Source organism: Oryctolagus cuniculus, chromosome 4 (genome assembly GCF_964237555.1).
Source record: "Oryctolagus cuniculus chromosome 4, mOryCun1.1, whole genome shotgun sequence".
Classification (NCBI taxonomy): Eukaryota; Metazoa; Chordata; class Mammalia; order Lagomorpha; family Leporidae; genus Oryctolagus; species Oryctolagus cuniculus.
The window spans coordinates 65,274,408-65,284,291 of NC_091435.1; positions in this window are offsets into that span (position 1 = coordinate 65,274,408).

Genomic DNA, 9,884 nt, shown 5'->3' on the forward strand with positions numbered 1-9,884 from the left:
TCTTTCACAGTGGCTTTACCAGTTTACATTCTCACCAACAGTGGATTAGGGTACCTTTTTCCCCACATCCTCACCAACATTTGTTGTTTGTTGGTTTCAGTATGAAAACCATTCTAACTGAGATGAGGTGAAACTTCATTACGGTTTTGATTTGCATTTCCTTGATGGCTAGTGATTCTGAACATTGTTTCATGTGTCAGTTGGCCATTTGGATTTTCTCTTTTGGAAAAATGTTTTAAGTCCTTTGCCCATTTTCTAACTGGGTTGTTTGTTTTATTGTTGTTGAGTTTCTTGATCTCTTTATGTAATCTTTTCTGAGTGTTTCTTTTGCAGTAAAGAAGCTTCTCAATTTGATGTAATCCTATTTGTTAATGTTGGCTTTGATTGCTTGTGCCTCTGGGGTCTTTTCCAAGAACTCTTTGCCTGCGCCAATGTCTTGCAGAGTTTCTCCGATGTTCTCTAATAATTTGATGGTGTTGGGTCCTTGCTCCAGGGTTTGGTTTAAACTCCTTTGTCAAGTATAAGCTTGGATTGATTTCTGGCATTTCTATTTTGGTCCATTTGTTTATCCATCTGTTTTTATACCAGTACCAGGCTGATCTGATTACAACTGCCTCATAGTATGTCTTGAAATCTAGTGTTGTGATGTCTCCAGCTTTGTTTTTGTTATATATGATTGCTTTAGCTATTTGGGGTTTCTTGTGTTTTCTTATGAGTTTCAGCAGGTTTGTTCAGGAGTATGTTGTTCAGTCTCCATGTGTTTGCATATGTTCTAGAGATTCCTGAATTGCTGATTTCCAGCTTCATTTCCTTGCAGTCCCAGAAGTTGCATGGTATGATTTCGATATTTTTGATTTTGCTGACACTTGCTTTATGGCCTAACATGTTCTGGCTCATTTTTTCTGATGTTCTTTCCTTGGCCATGTTAGTTTCCTTACACATAGTTGTTCATCCACAAATAATTGAAGAATCAAGGACAATGCTTCCTAGATCTCTGGAACTCTCCTTCCATCACCTCTCTCCTGTATGGAAACCTGCTCTATAAATTCTCTCTCTCTCTATTTATCTATTTAGAGATTTGTTTTAAAGGTAGAGTTACACATAGAGTAGAGACACAGAGATATTTTCCAACTGATGGTTTACTTCCCAAATGGTAACAGTGACTTGGGCTGGAGCTGAAGCTAGGAGTCTGGGGCTCCATTCAGGTTTCACACATGGGTGGGAAGGGCACAAGTACACTAACAGGCAGCTGTATGGGAAGAGGAGCAGCTGGGACCTGAACTAGCACTCTGATATGGGATGACAGTGTCACAAGTGGTGATTTCATTGGATGCACTCTGTGCTAAAAATTCTAACTGGGGCCGGTTCTGTGGCACAGTAGGCTAAGCCTCCCTCTGTGGTGCTGGTTCGTGTCCCCACTGCTCTTCTTCCAATCCTGCTCTCTGCTATGGCCTGGGAAAACAGTGAAGGTTGGCCCAAGTGTATGTGTGCCTGCACCTGCATGGGAGACCTGGAAGAAGCTCCTGACTCCTGACTTCAGATTGGCTCAGCTGCTGTTGCAGCCATCTGGGGAGTGGATAACTTTGTGTCTCTCCCTCCCTCTCTGTAGCTCTACCTTCAAGTAAATAAATAAAATCTAAAAACAAAACAAAAACCTTCTAACTATCTTCTTGTCCCTTAACTCTGAACATTTTCATATTATTTTGTTTTTATTTTTTATTTATATATTTATTTATTTGAAAGTCGGAGTTACACAGAGAGAGGAGACGCAGAGAGAGAGACAGAGGTTTTCCATCCGATGGTTCACTCCCCAATTGGCCACAATGGCCGGAGCTGCGCTGATCTGAAGCCAGGAGCCAGGAGCTTCTTCTGGGTCTCCCATGTGGGTGCAGGGACCCAAGGACTTGGGCCACTTTCCATTGCTTTCCCAGGCCATAGCAGAGAGTTGGATTGGAAGAGAAGCAGCTGGGACTAGAACTGGTGCCCATGTGAGATGCCAGCGCTTCAGTCCAGGGCATTAACTTGCTGTGCCACAGCGCCGGGCCCTTTTCATATTATCTTGAAGTATAGTCACCTCACTGCTCTGGGATATTGGAAGTAGTTACTTCTTTCTAATTGTTTCTGAGTTCCAGTCTTTTTATCTGAACATTGGACTAATCATACCTACTTGATAGAGTTCTTTTTTTATTTTTTATTATTTTTTTTGACAGGCAGAGTTAGTGAGAGAGAGAGAGACAGAAAGAAAGGTCTTCCTTTTTCTGTTGGTTCACCCCCCAAGTGGCTGCCACGGCCGGCGCGCTGTGTCAATTTGAAGCCAGGAGCCACCTGCTTCCATGTGGGTGCAAGGCCCAAGGACCTGGGCCATCCTCCACTGCACTCCCTGGCCACAGCAGAGAGCTGGACTGGAAGAGGGGCAACCAGGACAGAATCCGGTGTCCCGATCGGGACTAGAACCCGGGGTGCCGGTGCTACAGGCGGAGGATTAGCCAAGTGAGCTGTGGCGCCGGCCTATAGAGCTCTTAATTATATTTGTAAGGGGCTGAATTTAGTTCCTGAAGCTAATTGCTCAGTGAATGGTTACTGTTATTATTTTTGAGTTTCACTAGTGGTTGAGTATAAAATACTAAACTGTTTAATATATTTCAATGTCATTCATTCAAGTTCACCTCAAATATGAGATGGAAGTAAAAAGAGTACAAGAGAAAGAATTGTCTTTCTTTGTCATTCTCCACTTCCAATTATCTGGGTAGGTTCACTGTCAAAAAAGTATTGTTTCTTATTTCACCAACTAGTCTGTGGAAAAAATTTTCTTCTTACTTTTCCTAGAAATTGAAATTAAATTTTTAGAGAATAAATAGTATTGTTTGCTTTTTCCACCAACAATTACTATATTGGAGGTCCTTCAAGTATTTAAATAATTTAGTGAAGTTTTTGTAAATAGTTAATTTGTATTCTGAGAAGAAAATCTTAAACAAGGATGAGATTCTTTGTACTTTAAGAAGAAAACCTTAAACAAGGATGTAATTCCAAATAATTCTAAGTGACATTTTGGCAGTAAAAGAGGACATTTTTCTCTACCAAAGTTGCATTTGTCAATGGGTATTTAACCAGGGTAATCAAATGTGACTACTATCATCAAAATTAGCAAAGCGTGAAAAACCTTTATCAAATCATTCACTACGTTGCCTTTTTGGAAATATGCTCTCTTGTCCCTTGTTAAGAGTTACTACTTGATGTTTCCTCTAACAAAGTGAGGACTTTACTGCTTCAGGACAATGTTAAACAGACCAAATTTATTAATACCCATGATTGTGTTTCCAAAGGAACTACTGTCCTCATGTATTTGGGCAGTTCCATAATTAAAATTATTTCTCTTGTACTCTCTTTAATTTGGGCAGTTTGTAAATAATTTAGTAGTACTTTCACCAGAGGTCATATTCTTTTTTTTAAAAGTTATTTCTTTATTTGAAAGGCAGAGTTTCAGAAGGAGAAAAAGAGAGAGAGAGAGAGAAAGAGAGAGAGAGAGAGAGAGAGAGAGATATCTTCAACTGGAGTCAGAAGCTTCCTCCAGATCTCCCACATAGGCACAGATGCCCAAGCACTTGGGCCAGCCTCTGCTCATCTCACATGCCATTAGCAGGGAGCTGGATTGGATGCAGAGCAGCTCGTACTTGAACTAGCATCCATTTGGGATGCCTTTGTTGCAGATGGTGGCTAATGCTGACCCCCCAAAGGTAATATTGTTTGCCAACTTTATATTCCTGATTTTCACTAGTGCTTATCTAGAAGAGGGAAATCTCTGATACACACTGTTATAGTTTGAACATGTATTGGCTCTTGAAGTTGTTTAGGACTTTGAAATACAAAAGTGTTTAAAGAGACAAATAAGGGCATTAAGTAATTATTAAGAAGTTAATTCAATAGGAAGATGTGACTATAGTAAATGTATATTCACCCAATGACAGGGTGCCTGGCTATTTAAAATAAACATTGAATTTCAAGTCACACCTGTGGTTGCCTTGGCTGGGCCAGATCAGATAATTTCATGGGCTTTATTTGGCCCTCAAGCCATACATTCCCCACCCCTGTGTGTGAGCTGCCATAAACTTTCTTCTTAATAAGTAGCATGTCGTTGGTATTTTGTTATACTGTGAGAAAAGCTGGCATATACAATCTCAGTAGAGGTAACTTAGAAAAATAGGTACACAAGTGTTTCCAAATAGTCTAATCAATTTTTTTGCCTTTTCTATTCAACAAATATGGCCGTGAAGTCCCAGATGTTACAGTATAACTGAGGACATATAAAAAGTTGATATATTATATTATTTTTATTTTAGTTTTTTTAAGATTTACTTATTTATTTGAAAGGCAGAGTTATAGGAGAGAAGGAGGGAGCAAGAGAGGGAGAGAAGGAGAGAGGGACAGATGGAGAGACGGAGAGAGGGAGAGGATCTTCCACCCTCTGGTTCATTCTGTAAATGGCTGCAAAGGGCAGGGCTGGCCTAAGCGGTAGCCAGGAGCCTCGGACTCTATATGGCTCTATCACCTGGGTAGAAGGGGCACAGGTATTTGTGCCATCTTTGGTTGTTTTTCCATTCATATTGACAGGAAACTGGATCAGAAGTGGAGCAGCCAAGATTTGAACTGGTATGCCGGTGTTGCAGGTGGCAGCTTACCCAGCTGCACCAGAATACTGGCCCTATATATTTTTTTTATTTTGAGCTTTGATTTTCATCCCCACATAGTGGTGAGTTTTTAAATCAACCTCTAATGTGACCAAAACATCATTCATTTTTTATAATTAGTTATCATGCAATGGTGTTTGCCCTATTTATGTCTCATTTTTATAATTTAACAAGAGATTTCTAGCTAAATAATTCCCTTGTTAAATTATAAAATGTGAGACATAACCCCAGTCAGCTTGTTATTCACTTGGGAAAAATGCATAATGCATCTAATTGGTGAATCAATCTTTGTTTATCACATAGCCTCATGAAGTACAAAGTCTAGAAAATAATTTTATACCACAACTGCCAGTTTGGGTAAAAATGCTCTTGAGGTCCTTTTGAAATACATGTATGGTGGCTCACTGCGCCTTGTTCCTGAAGTCCAGCATACACAGCCTTAACAAATATCACTTGTAGTGCTAGATAAGTTGCAAACTAGCTGCAAGGTTTTCAATCACTGTCCATGAGTGTAATGTGGACATCCACAAACTTCAGGTTTTGACATCTATCATTTGGAGAGATAGTATTAGACTTTGAAGGAAAGAATAAAACTAAATGTTTGATAATATCAAATGGTCCTGGAATTTCCCAACAGTTGCTAATCTCATATTCATTTGATTGCACAAAATTTATTAATTCTAACTTAATAAATAAAAATATTTTGGAGGAAGAAGATTTATTAGAAAGAAATTTGATTTTGTTCCTCTAGATGCTGGATTGATATGGAGTATCTTATTTACCTTCTATGTGTATGGGTATGTATATGTATATATATGTGTGAGCTGTGTATTATTTCTCATAAAAATCTGACTACTTTTGTGTCATGCAACATAGTATGCAGATAATTTTCTTTAATTAATTAATTTTTAAGGAATTCAAATTTTATAAGTACAACTTTAGGAATATAGTTGTTTTTCCCACCATCTCCACCCTCCCAACCACACTCCCATCCCTCCTCTTCCTCTCTCCCCTTCCCAGTCTCATTCTTCATTTAGATTCATTTTCACTTAACTTTGTACACAGAAGTCCAACCCTATACTAAGTAAAGATTTCAACAATTTGCACATACACACATACACAAAAAATGACTGAGAACTAGTTTTAGAGTTAACTCTCATAATGCAACTCATTGAGGACCAAGGTCCTGCATGGTAAGTTAGTGAACAGTGACTTCTGTAGTTATTTAACAATTAACACTTTTTTTTTTGACAGGCAGAGTGGACAGTGAGAGAGAGAGACAGAGAGAGAAAGGTCTTCCTTTGCCGTTGGTTCACCCTCCAATGGCCGCCGCTGCAGCCGGCGCACCGCGCTGATCCGATGGCAGGAGCCAGGATCCAGGTGCTTTTCCTGGTCTCCCATGGGGTGCAGGGCCCAAGCACTTGGGCCATCCTCCACTGCACTCCCTGGCCATAGCAGAGAGCTGGCCTGGAAGAGGGGCAACCGGGACAGAATCCGGCGCCCCGACTGGGACTAGAACCTGGTGTGCTGGCGCCGCAAGGTGGAGGATTAGCCTATTGAGCCACGGTGCCGGCCCAACAATTAACACTTTTAAGTATGATGTCAGTGACCAGTTGAGGCTCTTGACATGAGCTTCTAGGCTACGTAAGCCTTTTGAATCCACAAACTCTATCAGTATTTGGACAAGGCCATAAACAAAGTGGAAGTTCTCTCCTCCTTTTAGAGAAAAGTACATCCTTATTTGATGGCTGCTTCTTTCCTCTGGGGTCTCACTCACAGAGATCTTTCATGTAGAACATCTTTTGTCATGGTGTCTTGGCTTTCCATTCCTGAAATGTTCTCATGGGCTTTTCAGCCAGACCAGGAAGTCTTAAGGGCTGATTCTGAGGTCAGAGTGTTATGTAGAGAAGTTGTCATTCTATGAATCTGCTGTGAGGACTGCTTCCCATGTTGAAACATTTGCTTCTTTTTTTGTTTCTTGAATTGTTTTTTTTGTTATTCAGAATCATTTGTAGAAATAATTCTTCTTCTTCTTCTTCTTCTTCTTCTCCTTTTCCTTCTCCTCCTCCTCCTCCCCCTCCCCCTTCCCTCCCCCTCCCCCTCCCACTCCTCCTCCTCCTCCTTCTCCTCCTTCTGCTGCTGTGACAGCTTTCATATTTGTATTGTGGCTCTGTAGATAAGTGGAATGTCTACTTTCAGTGAATATCTAGAGGTGTGGCCAGGGAGCTCTGTTCAGCTCTCCAGTTTTAAGGGCATGCCTAAAGTGACACACCCAGGTTTAGTTTTGTAAATATTCTCTCATTTTTTTTCAATCAGAAGGAAAATTTATTCCGCTCAGTTGAGCGCCTCTCCTCAAAGGAGACCAGTGCCTGAGTGCTAGCCCTAGTGGGTATAATATTCATTTGCTCTGTTCCAAGGATCATATAAAGTACCTGTGCAGTCCTTAGTGTAAGTTCAGATTCCTCAGAAATGTCTTTCACCATGTAACTAGGAAGCCCTGAGCATGTGGAGCCTCCCGCTGTGACTGCCCAAAGTCCTGGCCACACCGTAAGTCTTCCCACACACCCTGTGACTGTAAGTCCCAATACAGAAACCTCACACAGTCACAAGCTCTGAGCCTTTTGTTAGTTCTCCTCACCAGAGTCAGGAGTCTCCACTAGCTGGTTGATGGGCACAGACATGAGGTGGCACAGCTGTTACATATGTCCAAAATGGTGCCTGCATATTGGCTTGTTACAGAATGCCACTGTAATGTGATTGAGAGAGAGAAACATGTCCATCCTTTTTTTTCCCCCTCTAATTTGGCAGGTACACTATCCCCCATGGGGCTCCAAGCTGAATTCCTTCTAGGCTCTTCTTACAACTTTATCATCAGTGGCTTGGCTTGCTCTAGTCTGGTCTCCCCTCACTTTCCAATCTTGGTGCATAGGTTCTTGGCTGTTGCATTCCTGAATTGTGGGCATCCACACCCTCCATGTAGGCCCACTTTGTCCTTCTAATTTCAATAGAGTTTCCTCTGCCATTTTATCAGTAACTCTTCCCTGAGACTGCGCTCTCTCCATTCTTTTTAACCTATTTCATCTTGGACTAGGGCAGTAATCTCCCTCATTACTCTGCCTTCTTGTTACTGCCTCATTTCTTTCCTTTTTTTATTCTATCTGTTATTGTTACCAGGCACTTGATCCTATTTATATGATCACTTTAACATTTAATCTTATGTACTTTCACTTTAACACTTAATATGATCATTTTAATAATTTTTAAAAGCTTTTATTTAATGAATGCAAATTTCATAGGTACAACTTTACAAATATAGTGGTTCTTCTTTCCATAACCACCCTCCCACCTCCACTCCTGTCCCACCTCCTACTCCCACTCCCATCCCATTCTTCATTAAGATTCATTTTTTTAAAATATTTTTTAACTTTTATTTAATGAATATAAATTCCAAAGTACAGCTTATGGATTACAATGGCTTCCCCCCCCCCAATAACGTCCCTCCCACCCGCAACCCTCCCCTCTCCCACTCCCTCTCCCCTTCCATTCACATCAAGATTCATTTTCGATTCTCTTTATCTACAGAAGATCAGTTTAGCAAACATTAAGTAAAGATTTCAACAGTTTGCTCCCACACAGAAACATAAAGTGAAAAATAATAGATGATTTTTTAAATGATGATGAAATCAGATCAGACCTATTGTCATGTTTAATCCCAGTGAGAGTCAAGTTGGGAATTGATAATTTCTTCTTCTTTTTTTTTTTTTTTAACAGATGATCAGTTTAGTATACATTAAGTAAAGCTTTCAACAGTTTGCACCCCCATAGAAACACAAAGTGAAATATACTGTCTGAGTACTCGTTATAGCATTAAGTCTCAATGTACAGCATGCTAAGGACAGAGATCCTACATGAGGAGTAAGTGCACAGTGACTCCTGTTGTTGACTTTACAAATTGACACTCTTGTTTATGGCCTAAGTAATCTCCCCATGCTCCAGTCATGAGTTTCCAAGGCTATGGAAGCCCCTTGAGTTCTCCGACTCTTATCTTGTTTAGACAAGGTCATAGTCAAAGTGGAGGTTCTCTCCTCCCTTCAGAGAAAGGTACCTCCTTTTTTGAAGACCTGTTCTTTCCACTGGGATCTCACTCACAGAGATCTTTCATTTAGGTGTGTGGTTTTTTTTTTTTTTTTTTTTTTTTTTTTTTTCAGAGTGTCTTGGCTTTCCATGCTTCCATGCTTGAAATACTCTCATGGGCTTTTCAGCCAGATCCGAATGCCTTTAGGGCTGATTCTGAGGCCAGAGTGCTGTTTAGGACATCCGCCATTCTATGAGTCTGCTGAGTATCTCGCTTCCCATGTTGGATCACTCTCCCCTTTATTTATTCTATCGGTTAGTATTAGCAGGTACTAGACTTGTTTATGTGCTCCCTTTGACTCTTAGTTCTTTCATTATGATCAATTGTGAACTGAAATTGATCACTTGGACTAGTGAGATGGCATTGGTACATGCCACCTTGATGGGATTGAATTGGAATCCCCTGGTATGTTTCTAACTCTACCATTTGGGGCAAGTCAGCCTGAGCATGTCCCAAATTGTACATCCATTAAGATTCATTTTTAACTAACTTTTTTTTTTTGACAGGCAGAGTTAGATAGTGAGAGAGAGACAGAGAGAGAGTTATAGAAAGTGAGAGACAGAGAAAAATGTCTTCCCTCCACTGGATCACTCCCCCAATGGCTGCCACGGCCAGTGCCGCGCCAATCTGAAGCCAGAAGCCGGGTGGTTTCTCCCTGTCTACCATGTGAGTCCAGGGACCCAAGCACTTAGGCCATCCTCTGCTGCCCTCCTGGGCCACAGCAGAGAGCTGGACTGGAAGAGGAGCAACCGGGACTAGTACCTGGTGCCCCAACTGGGAGTAGAACCCGGGGTGCTGGTGCCACAGGTGGAGGATTAGCCAATTGAGCCATGGCACTGGCCATTTTTAATTAATTTTATATACAGAAGAACAACTCTATATTAAATAAGGATTTCAACAGTTTGCACCCCCCCCACATAATGTATAAAGTACTGTTTGAGAACAAGTTTTGCAATTAATTCTCATAGTACAACTCATTAAGAACAGAGGTCCTACATGGGGAGTAAGTGCCCAGTGACTTCTGTTGTTAATTTAACAATTAGCACTCTTATTTATGACATCAG